A 7,038-nucleotide genomic window follows, 5' to 3' on the forward strand; every position below is an offset into this window, starting at 1 on the left:
TAAATGGCCAGTTCACAAGTGTGAGCCTTGATGATGAAAGCCAGGAAAAGAACTTGCATTTATATAGCACCTTTCGTAGCGTGAGGACATCCCAAAGTACTTTACAGCCAATGAAATGCTTTTGAAGTGTAGTCATTGTTGTAATGTAGGGAATGCAACAACAACTTGCATTTATATAGCACCTTTAACGTAGTACAAGGTGCCAGTTTGCACACAGAAAGGTCCCACAAAGAGCAAAGAGATAATGACCAGATAATCAGTTTTTTAGTGATGTTGGTTGAGGAATGAATACTGGCCAGGACACTGGGGAGAACTCTCCTGCTCTTCTTTAAATAGTGCCATAGGATCTTTTATGTTCACCTGAGGGCAGACGGGACCTCGCTTTAACATCTCATTCGAAAGATGGCACCTCCGACAATACAGCACTCCCTCAGAACTGCACTGGAGTGTCAGCCTAGCTTATGTCCTCAAGTCTCTGGAGTGGGAATTGAACCCATAACCTTCTGACTCAGAGGCGAGAGTGCTGCCCACTGAGCCACGGCTGATACTGGGCTATATAATCATGGCCGAACCCACTGTTGTCATCACCTGACAGCAGCGAACGTGCAGGCATTGACGATAGCGATCCAGAGTAGGAACCCTGACCAATTTTTCCTTCCCCAATCCAAAAGGTGCTGATCGAGTTGTTGCACCCCAAATCATCCAACTCAGCACAGCGGAGGGATCAGAGCTCGGACCTTCTTGGTTCTTGGGGCTCATTTACTCACTGAATTACTGAGCCATTGGAAGAGCCACCATGTCTTTCTTCATCTCCAACGCCACTTACAGCCAACAGGAAATAAATAACAAGGGGCAGAAAACACTGGTGGGAGTAGTTTATAGGCCCCCTAATAGTAGCTATACCGTTGGATAGAGTATTAATCATGAAATAATAGGAGCTTGTAACAAAAGTAATGCAGTAATCATGGGCGACTTTAATCTTCATATAGACTGGGCAAATCAAATTGGCAAAGGTAGTTTGGAGGATGAGTTCATGGGATGCATTCGAGACAGTTTTCTAGAGCAGTGTGTCATGGAACCAACCAGGGAACAGGCTATTTTAGATCTTGTATTGTGTAATGATACAGGGTTAATTAGTAATCTCTCAGTAAAGGATCCTCTGGGGTAGAGCGATCATAATATGACAAAATTTCACATTGAGTTTGAGAGTGACGTACTTAAGTCCGAAACTAGAGTCTTAAACTTAAATAAAACCAATTACATAGGTATGATGGGCGAGTTGACCAAGGTAGATTGGGAAATTAAATTAAAGGGTATGACGGTTGAAAAGCAATGGCAAACATTTAAAGAAATATTTCAATATTCTCAACAAATATACATTCCATTGAGAAATAAAAACTCCATGGGAAAAGTGATCCGTCCCTGGCTAACCAAACAAGTTAAGGATGGTATTAGATTAAAAGCAGAGGCCTATAATGTTGCCAAGAGTAGTAAGCCTGAGGATTGGGAGAGTTTTAGAAACTAGCAAAGGATGACCAAAAATTGATTAAAAAGGGAGAAAATAGAATATGAAAGTAAACTAGCAAGGAATATAAAAACAGATTGTAAGAGCTTCGACAAGTATGTAAAAAGGAAGAGAGTAGCAAAAGTAAATGTTGGTCCCTTACAGGCTGAGACAGGGGAAATTATAATGGGGAAATCAGGAAATGGCAGATGCGTTAAACAAATATTTTGTATCTGTCTTCACAGTAAAAGACACAAAAAGCATACCAAAAATATTGGGGAACCAAGGGGCTAATGAGAGTAAGGACCTTAAAGTAATTACTATCAGTAGAGAAAAAGTACTTGAGAAACTAATAGGACTAAAAGTCAATTAATCCCCTGGTCCTGATGGCCTACATCCAAGGGTTCTAAAAGCGATAGCTGCAGAGATAGTGGATGCATTGGTTATGATATTCCAAAATTCCCTAGATTCTAGAATGGTCCCAGCGGATTGGAAGGTAGCAAATATAACCCTGCTATTCAAGAAATGAGGGAGAGAGAAAACAGGGAACTACAGGCCAGTTAGTCTCACATCAGTCGTCAGGAAAATGCCAGAATCCATTATTAAGGAAGTGGTAACAGGGCACTTAGAAAATCATAATATGATTAGGCAGAGTCAACACGGTTTTATGAAAGGAAAATCGTGTTTGACAAATTTAAGAGACATTTTTGAGGGTGTAACTAGCAGTGTAGATAAAGAGGAACTAGTGGATGTAGTATATTTGGATTTTCAAAAAGCATTCGATAAGGTGCCACATAATGGTTGTTACGCAAGATAACGGCTCATGGGATTGGGAGTAATATATTAGCATGGATAGAGGATTGGTTAATGGACAGAAAACAGAGAGTAGGGATAATCAGGTCATTTTCAGGTTGGTGGGCTGTAACTGGTGTGGTGCTATAAGGACCGGTGCTTGGGCCTCAGCTATTTACAATCTATACTAATGACTTAGATGAAGGGAGCAAGTGTAATGTATCCAAGTTTGCTGATGTTACAAAGCTAGGTGGGAAAGTAAGTTGTGAGGAGGACACAAAGAGTCTGTGAAGGGATATAGACAGGTTAAGTGAGTGGGCGAGAAAGTGGCAGATGGAGTATAATGTGGGGAAATGTGGTAGGAAGAACAGAAAAACAATTTTTTTTAAAATGGTGAGAAACAATTAAATGTTGGTGTTCAGAGGGGTGTGTGTGTCCTGGTACAAGAAACACAAAAAGTTAGCATACAGGTAAAGCAAGCAATTAGGAAGGCAAATGGCTTGTTGGCCTTTATTGCAAGGGGGTTGGAGTACAAGAGTAGGGAATTCTTACTATAACTGTACAAGGCTTTGGTGAGACCTCACCTGGAGTACTGCGTACAGTTTTGGTCTCCTTATCTAAGGAAGGATATTCTTGCCTTAGAGGCAAAGGTCCACTAGATTAATTCCTGGGATGATTTCTCTCACCCCTCCAACCTCAGCAAGTTTGTAAAGTTTTTCAATTTTGATCAGCTGCTTTGTAAAGAAACAATTTATCAAAATCAGGTTATTGAGAATGTAGCCACTCCTGAACTATCTATCATTATAGATTTACTGCACAAACTTCCTTATAAAGACCAACAGTCACTAAGAGCCCTCACAGTCTCCTGGGCTAAGCAACTAATGGGAGGAGGAGGCTCCACAAACATCCCCATTCTCAATGATTGTAAACAATTTTACAACACCAAGTTATAGTCCAGCAATTTTATTTTAAATTCACAAGCTTTCGGAGACTTCCTCCTTCCTCAGGTAAATTTAAAATAAAATTGCTGGACTATAACTTGGTGTTGTAAAATTGTTTACAATTGTCAACCCCAGTCCATCACCGGCATCTCCACATCATTCTCAATGATGGCAGAGCCCAGGCTGAAGTGTTTGTAACCATCTTCAGCCGGAAGTGTCGAGTGGATGATCCATCTCGGCCTCCTCCCGATATCCCCACCATCACAGATGCCAGTCTTCAGCCAATTCGATTCATTCCACGTGATATCAAGAAATGGCTGAACGCACTGGACACAGCAAAGGCGACGGACACGACAACATCCCTGCTGTAGTGCTCAAGACTTGTGCTCCTGAACTAGCCGGGCCCCTAGATAAACTGTTCCAGTACAGCTACAACACCGGCATCTACCCGACAATGTGGAAAATTGCCCAGGTATGTCCTGTCCATAAAAAAAGAGCAAATCCAATCTGGCCAATTACGAAAATATGAACAATGACGGACAGGAAAAGACTCCCTGGTCCATTCCAACCCGTGCCACACGATGCGATACCTTGTGTATCACAATATATACACTCCCCATCCCACACCATGTGATCTCCTGGGAGAGGCGAAAAACCAAATAAAAACCCCAGGCCAACTTGGGGGAAAAAAATCTGTGAAATTTCCTGTCCGACCCTGCTTAGGCAATCGAAACTGGTCCAGGAGATCACTCTGGCCCTGAGAATTCTATGCATTACATTACCTACCTACCAGGAACAGGTCCATCTCTCGCTTGAAGGAATTCAGTGAATTGGCGTTCACCGCACGAACCGGCAGCCTGTTCCTGTGGTCTACTATTCTCTGGGAAAAGAACCACCTCCTGACATCTAACCAAGATCTGGCCTTGTACAACTTAAAATTATGATCCCTGGTCCTCCCTAATGTATTTAATTGGAACAAATTATCAACTGGAACACAATCTATTCCTTTCATCATCTTATAAACCTCAATCAGATCACCCCATAGCCTACGCTTCTCTAAAGTGTAGAGTCCCAGCTCTTTTAGCCTATCATGATAACTGAAGTGCTTTAAGCTGGGAATTAATCTAGTGGCCCTCTTCTACACCCTTTCCAAAGTCTCAAGATCACCCAGCGTGTTAGGGGACCAAAACTGGACATAGTATTCCAAATGAGGCCTGACCAACGCATTGTACAAGGACAAAATAGTATACTTTGTCTTATAGTCAATTGTCCTACAAATGTACTCCAACACCCTATTTGCTCTAGCTATCCCTTCAAGGCATTGCTCATAGACCCTTAGAGATCTGTGCACTAGAACGCCCAGATCTCTTTCTTTCTCCAACTGCTTTAATGCTTTTCCCTGAAGGGTGTTTGTATGTTGAGCATTTGCCCTGCCTATATGCATAACACTGCACTTCTCCAAATTAAACATTAGTCAGTCACGAGCCCAGTCCCCCAACACATCGAGATCCACTTGAAGCAGTCGAGCATTGTCTACAGTCCTGACACTCGCACAGATTTTGGTATCATCTGCAAATTTACAGATCGTGCCCCCAACACCTACAACTAGATCATTAACAAAAATAGTAAAGAGTAACGGTCCCAACACCAATCCCTGCGGGACACCACTGGTGACAGGTCTCCAAACAGATCCAAATCTATCTAACTATTTTCTGTCTACGGCCTTCCACCCAGTTCACAATCCAACTCAATATATTAGAACATAAGAACATAAGAACATAAGAAATTGGAGCAGGAGTAGGCCAATCGGCCCCTCGAGCCTGCTCCGCCATTCAATAAGATCATGGCTGATCTGATCCCAACCACAAATCTAAAGAACACAAGAAGTCGGAGCAGGACCCGGCCACATAGCCCCTGGGCCCTCTCCGCCACCCACAGGGCATTGACCGATCCGAACTCAGCTTCATGTCCAATTTCCTGCCCGCTCCCCATAACCCCTAATTCCCTTTACTTCTAGGAAACTGTCTATTTCTGTTTTAAATTTATCTAATGATGTAGCTAATTTAGCTAATGATGATATTACCCACTTATATCAGAGGCTTTGGTATTGTAGAGAAGCCTCTTGTGCAGTACCTTGTCGAAAGCTTTTTGGAAGTCTAAGTAGACAATGTCTACTGGGCTTCCCTCATCCACCATCTTGGTGGCTTTTTCAAAAAATATAATCAAATTTGTTAGAAATTATCTTTTTTGAAGTCATGTTGGGTGTCCCTAATATATCCCTCTCTATCCAAGTAATCATATATTACATCCCTAATGATCCCCTCAAGCATCTTTCCTATTACTGATATCAACCTAATGGGCCTAGTTACCCAGGTCCGTCTTGTCTCCTTTTTTAAAAAAGATGTGAACTACATTAGTCTCCTTCTGGTCTACAGAGTGCAGTGAACTATTAAAAATATAGGCAAGGGGCTCGCATAGCATGTGTCCCATCTCCCTGATGACCCTCAGGTGGATATCATCTGGCCCGGCTTCTCCATCTATTTTCAGGTTCTTAATTCTATCTAAAACAACATGTTCACCTATGTTAATATTACTAGTTTTATCATTAAATTGTAAGTCGAGCATCGTCTTCAAGATTGAAGTCCGATGCAAAATACTCATTTAATGGCCCGTGAATTGCTCCCAGTGGCAAACCAGCAGCGCTCGCCGCTCGTTCGATTTAAATTCATCCACTAAGTTACCGCGTTCTTTATAAAATGACAGGGAAAGTGAAATAAAGAGAGGATAAGATTAAAAGGCTGAGCAAAATGAGACGGAAGGAAAATGTTTTAAAAAAATTTAATCTCTAAAAAATATTAAAATCAGGAGCAACAAGACTCCATATTTTTAAAAGTTTGTTTGGCAGTCATTAAGACTTATCACGCTGTTAAAACTTAATTTAGACTTAAAAAATCAATTGTACCTGTTTTGTGGCGATATTAGTTAGTTTCCAGCTGAGCAGGAGAGCAGGTTGGCGCTGATCCACTGATTGCAGTCGGCGATATCCGTTTAAGGCGAAGCGGTCACATCGCTGGCGAACCAGTAAGAGCAAGTTCTGGATTTCTGCGTTTGACTGCGCAGTAGGGTCAGCCAATCAACCCGTTCCAAACTGTCTGCCATTTTAGCAAAGTTTGCACCTTCTGAAATCTGGTACGAGTTGTAGAATTTCCGTACCTTTGGTTCTACCAGCCAATTGAAACCATATAATGTTGTGGTCACTGTTGCCCAGGTGCTCCCCCAAGTGGAGGCCTGATACGAGGTCAGGCTCACTACTAAACACTAGATCTAATATCATCATCATCCCTGGTCACTTCACTGACATGTTGAGTCAGGAAACAGTCATGTATATTTTCAACAAATTTTTTAGCTGCACCTCCCACCACAAGAGGGTAAACCATCATGCCACTGAATTACAGGAAAATTAAAGTCACCCGTCAAACAAAGGTGACCGACTTTTGAGGCTTTAAGAAATCTGTTTCCATAGTAACTCAGGTGTCTGACCTGGGGGTCTATAACAATGACCAATAATTAGTCCTTGCCCATGAGCTTGGTCCACTTGAACCCAGATAGCCTCAGCTGTACCTAATGAGGCAAAATCAAGTCTCTCGAGTGGTAAGTTTCTCACTGATAAAAAATAGCAACACCACCTCCTCTTTGACTCACTCATTTCTGAATCCTTTGTAGCCTCTTAGGTGAATTTCTGACCCATCACTTTCATCTAGTCATGTCTCAGAAATGCATAAAATATCAATTTTTTTCAGG

This window comes from Heptranchias perlo, chromosome 40 (assembly GCF_035084215.1).
Source record: "Heptranchias perlo isolate sHepPer1 chromosome 40, sHepPer1.hap1, whole genome shotgun sequence".
Classification (NCBI taxonomy): Eukaryota; Metazoa; Chordata; class Chondrichthyes; order Hexanchiformes; family Hexanchidae; genus Heptranchias; species Heptranchias perlo.